Raw genomic sequence first — 6,000 nt, forward strand, 5'->3', positions numbered from 1 at the left:
TAAATATGTAGCAGAGCCATCACTAACTTCCCCAAATCTCTAAGAAAGCTGGATAAATGTGTCTGTATTCCTTTTGGTCCTCTTAACCTAAAATAGAGTGGGAAGCAAATACATCTGTCCCCCTTGCTGCATTCTGGGGAACTCAGAACAAATATATTGTGTTCTGTCTATTGTCTGTCTAAGTCTAAATGTCTCACATTGCTTTTGTAAGGAAACAGCTTCCTTCCAGAATGCAGCCTTTAAAAAGACAGTACTATGTGACATTCTGCACCACAGAGGGGAAAGAAACTAAAAAATAAGCTCCAATTGGATCCTTAAAGCTCTTGGTGACCATTGTGTAGATTCTAGTCTTCATCTCAAGTGATTCCCCACTTGGGCAAGTTATGAATGTTTGGAAATCTATTATTTTGTTTTTGTTTTTTAAGACAGGATTTCTCTTCCTCCTCCTCCTCCTCCTCCTCCTCCTCCTCCTCCTCCTCCTCCTCCTCCTCCTCTTCCTCCTCCTTCTCTTCCTTCTCCTCCTCCTCCTCCTCCTTCTTCTTTAAAAAAGATTTATCTGTTTATTTCATGTATGTGAGTACTGCCACTGTCTTCAGACACATCAGAAGAAGGCATCAGATCCCATTACAGATGGTTGAGAGCCACCATGTGGTTGCTGGGAATTGAACTCAGGACTTCTGAAAGAGCAGTCAGTGTTCTTAACCACTGAGGCATTTTTAACCTTATATAAAGAAAAGAATAGGCAAGCCCTATTTTTTTTACCTCTTAGTGGTTGACTTCCTATTCTTTCTAAATACTTTTAGTGGTTATTTCTTTGAGGAATATATTGGCAAATCTCAGTAAACAATACTAACTGGGATTTAAAGAAAATAATAACATCTATAACAAAGAGTCTAGACAGGTGACATAATAAAGGCTGATCACACATGGATAACCTGTTGTCCTTTACCTCACCTGGAGACCCAAGGCAATGTCAGCTGGATGAGAATGAAGGTTCAGCACACTGGTTTGTTAAATGTCACATCGAGGCCACAGTTTGTTGCTGAGAATAGGCCAAGAAATCACATCCAAATGCCTGATCACATGCATGGCCTTGTATTTTGGCAAATATAAAGTTCCAAGGGTCCTTTGCTCAGACCTTGCAGGGTTGGTACTGTGCCCAGGGATTGCATTTGTGCTCACACTGTCTGTGTGTAGTATGGTACTGATGGGAATGAGGCCTCATCTGTAGACCCTTAGAGCAGCCAGTTCTGAGAGGGCAACAGTGGGAAAGAGACACAAGTGTCAGATGGAAGTAAAGTGATGCTCTCTAAGAGTGTTGTAAAGGCTCAGTGGGGAGGCAGAGTGAACATGATGTCCTGTGTGCAGACAGACCTACAAGTGCTGAACTTGTGCATGCAGATAATGGTACGAGCATCACAGCTTTGGCTTCACTCTGGTTGAGCAGTGATGAGTTGTGGAATAACCATGTTTTTCTGTAATGTCTCCTTCTTCTGAAACCCAAGGCCAAATCTCCACAGAGAAGAAGGCATTGCCTGGTGACATTTTTCTTTACATTGGAGAAGTCAGCACACTCAAGCTAATCTAAAACGGATTAAAGGTTCTCAAGTTGTTTATGCCAATCTGAGTATGCTAGAAATATGCAAGTGATTGTGATTTTCCATTCCTGATATTATTATTCAGGCTAAAAGTAATTCACTTCATGTTAATCAGCTAGAAAGGCTTCTACATTATTGCTGTCCCTCATGACACTAGCAGGTATTTAGTTTCTTCTTTGTCAATGGTAGAAACTCGGTGTGTAGTGGTAGAGAAGAAGGTAGTCTACAAAGCCCACATCTTCTCCTGGCAGAATGGAGGAAGGAAAACTGGTTATCAGGTCTCAGCTACTTGGACAGGGATCAGTTTGGTGTGGGTGCTGGACCAAGAAGGGTTTAACATCTTGATGGTTATTTTTTGCATGAAAGTCTCAACTGTGAAGGTGATCTGTGGCTACTAACAGAAGGAGTCACAATCTAATGCACAATACAGTGAGTTTTCAGATGGTGCCCAACTTAATTCTACCATGGGTGTTAGGAGACAGCTGGGGTAAGATCATGAGTTCGAGGCAAAGTCTATACTACGTAGTGAGATATTGTTTTTAAAAAAGAGTTAAAGTAAAATGAATTCTAAGGAGGTGTATTTTCAGTGTCTTAGTGAGCAGAAAGTTAATCACAGAAGCTTTGACTGCATGTACAAAATCTGGAGAAGATCAAGGCAGTCAAAATTCTAGCATGGATGGGGAGGGGCTCCTGAAGTTCTACACCATGGTGATAAGCTATTGACAACTGATGGCTGCTGAGAAAAGGAGAATAGGTTTTCTTCAGGGGTGCTGTCCCTGAAAGGCCAGCTTTGTTAGGTTTCTACCACTATTATAAACACTGTGACCAAATTCAACTCAGGGAGGAAAGGGTTTATTCAACTATATAATATACATATATGACGCTATCATGATAGCTGTAGCCTATCATCAAGGCAAGTTAAGGTTAGGAACTCAGGTAGGAACCTAGTGGCAGGAACGGAAGCAGATAATATGGAGGAATGCTGTTTCTGACTTACTTCCCATGACTTATTCAGATTGTTTACTTATATACTCCACAACCACCAGTTCAGTGGTAGTGCCTTAACAGCCTGAGAGTCTTGTCACATCAAGAAAATGCCCCATAGTGTAATCTACTGGCCAATCTGATGGAGAAAATTTCTCCCTAGATGTGTCTAGTTTGTGTCAAGTTGTGAAAAAGCAACCAGCACAAAATTATTATCCAAGTTCCATACATCCATGCACATACACACAGCACTGAGTGGTCTCTGCATTTCTTTTAAGAGAATCCATGAAGTTGAAATGTTAAAGGGAGAATAGGGGATGATTGGGAAAGAGGGTGAAGGGGAATTCGATTTGATCAAAATATAATATATGTATTATAAAATTCTGAAACAATAAATTAAAATTTTAAAGCATGTATTTTCATTTTTTCCTCTCCTTTGTCTCCCGATTGGTCATATGACCCTCTGGAATGTCACTTGCAACTAGGGCTCTTCTCTTTGAAGTTGTCCCACTCGTGGCTGCATGGACACTGATAACATTAAATTTTACATCTTTATCTCTCTGTATAAAAACATGGCTCCAATTTCAGATCCAGCACACTGGGCACTGGTTTCACAGCAAATACAGTTTGGTCAGTTACAAAAGCTTTACTTTTTATGATTACCATGGCAGTTAACTGAGTGGTCCCTGTATATTTTTAAGGACCAAGTTTATTAAACATTCCCAGAGCATATAAGCCATGTCCTACATAGAGACAGAGGGATGGAAGGCTACTGAGCATGATAGAGCTAGACATGAGAAGGAGATAAAAAACAAACACAGACCGACTTTTAATGACTTGTGTGTTCAGGCAGAGAACAAATATTTGCATGTTCTCTATTTTTGTCTTTGAACATTTCCTAACTGACTAAAATTCATCAAAGCTTGGTATTTGAATACTTTTTATTGCAGACGTTAGTTTTATTTTCTTACACGCACATTTGCAATCATTGTGCTTGACAGAATTTTGGAGACAATGTCAGTCCTCAAAATGACCATGAAGTATATGATACGATGATTTAGAACGTATTCTTTCTTTCCTTTTAGAAAACTTGTTACAGACTTCCATGAAAAAACAAAGTCTGTATCCCAGAGATTCTGTAAAGATGTACTGAGGTAAAACAAAACTTACCATAGAAAGGGCTCAGGCATGTAAGAAAGGAGTCATTGTTAGCATCTTTACCTAAAGGAGTCACAAAACACAGCACACTGTGTCTTTAAACTCAAATCCCTCCCCAGAACATCTTCCTGTACATTTCATTCCCTAATGATTGTGAACATTTCTAAAGCTACTTCAATTTCAACTTAGACTAAATGGTTTTCATGGTCAAGGGACATTTAAAATTATATCCTAAACACACACATACATACATACATACATACATACATACATACATACATATATTCATGCATAATTTTATATCTTCTTCTCCATCTCTGCTATTTTAGAACAATCTCTGGTAACTATTGAATCAAACTGTTGTCGTATCAACTGTTTTATTTTTGGTCTCCTTTTCACAATACATGGGTCACTGATTTTGCTCAAGAATATGAGCCTATTGTGGCTCACTGGCTTGTCTTCATTATGTATCTATCTTACCATGGCTGTATCAGACAGCAGCTGGGGACAGGGCATTCTCAAAGTCACCTACCCTCCTGGCTTAGCTAGGGTGACTGTTGCTGAATGAAACACTATGACCAAAGACACTTGGAGCAAAGGGGTTTATTTGGCTTATACTTCCACATCATAGTTCATCATTGAAGGAAGTCAGGACAGGAAGTCAAGCAGTTCCAGAACCTGGAGGCAGGAGCTGGTATAGAGGCCATGGAGGGGTGCTACTTACGGGTTTGTTCCTTATGGCTTGCTTAACCTACTTTCTTATAGAATCCAAGACCACCGGCCTAGGGGTGGCACTGCACACAGTAGGCTGGTCCCTTCCCCATTGAAATGCCACATAGGCCTACCTACAGCATGACATTATGGAGGCATTTTCTTAATTGAGGTTCCCTCCTCTCAGGTGACTTTAACTCTTGGGTCCGTGTTCACGAGACTATCCTGAACACCTCCTAAGTCTTGTGGCAGGATCACAATTCTCTTCTCTCTGTTCAGTATCCCTGTGATCCATGCATGTACTGAACTCTGAGTGGTCACTTCTCTGGGTTGCAGGAGAGTGAAAGAGAATCCAGTGGGGTTTTGATTTTCATCGTCCTCTGTAGCTTAGGCTAACACTGGACTCTCCTTATTTCCTATGCTCATCTTATGATACATCTAGCTAAAATACATCAATTACCAGTCTACCTAGTCCAAGTTCACCCTGGGTTCTTCTGACATGTGTTCTTTTCCACTCAGCTTCTACCTCTGGTACCATGCATTCCATTTCTTTCACCCACTCTGACTATCTAGAATAGGTGCCATGGAGACTAAATGCAGCCACTCAAAGCCTGATGCTGATGGCTTCCCTTAGACTCTGGAGTTACACAGACTTAGCTAACAGGCCTCATGTAGGGTTTGAGACTTTTGTACTTGATGTCAGATTTAAGGTTTCTTCACTCCAGCGTCTGATGTCTGAGTCTGGACTGAGAGGCTGAGCTCCCAGGTTTCATTTTTGCTTCACTCTGTTTCTCTGTCTATCACTCTGTTCCTCTCTGTCTTTGTCTCTCTCTCTCTCTGTCTTAATATCTTTCTCTCTCTCTCTCTCTGCCTCAATCTCTTTCTCTCTCTCCTTTTTCCCATCTCTGTATCTCCCAGTGTGATCTTTCTACATCATCATTACCATAACAGCCTCAGTGTGGTCAGCTTTAAACTTTAGGTAGATGTTGCTGTGTTGTGTCCCAAGATGGGAGCCTACTTCTCTTTTAGCTTTTCTAGTGTAGAGCAGCATCTTACAGTGTGTACTAAAGAAGACGAACTCAAATAATGAATGGATATGAGAATGAATGAAAAGTAGCCAGAGGAATTCTTCCACTGGATATATCCTGTTTAATCTGACATGTAAGGAAGTGTGAGCCTTATGAATTAACTGATAATACCTGACATTTGCCTCTTGTGTTCGTTCTCACTCCAGGTCACAGAATGGTGCACATACTACACAATCTGCATATCTCAGCCTCCCTTCTCTTCAGCAGGATGCTGGAGAGATCCTTGTGTTAACAATGGCTGTGTGCTTGGGTCTACTGAATTCCTCTTAAATGTGGATCTGCTGCTCTATTGTTCTCAGATAACTATGCCACACATGTGGTTGTATTACTCTTCCTGTCTATTTTGAATCACAAAATTTATATTATCCAGGCAAAACACCAATTTTCTTTGATACACTGAAAGAAAGTCAGTTACAGGTTAGTCCCAGATCTGCTCCTGTGGGTCTGCCAGTGTGTCCAAG

This window comes from Arvicanthis niloticus, chromosome 7 (genome assembly GCF_011762505.2).
Source record: "Arvicanthis niloticus isolate mArvNil1 chromosome 7, mArvNil1.pat.X, whole genome shotgun sequence".
Taxonomy (NCBI): domain Eukaryota; kingdom Metazoa; phylum Chordata; class Mammalia; order Rodentia; family Muridae; genus Arvicanthis; species Arvicanthis niloticus.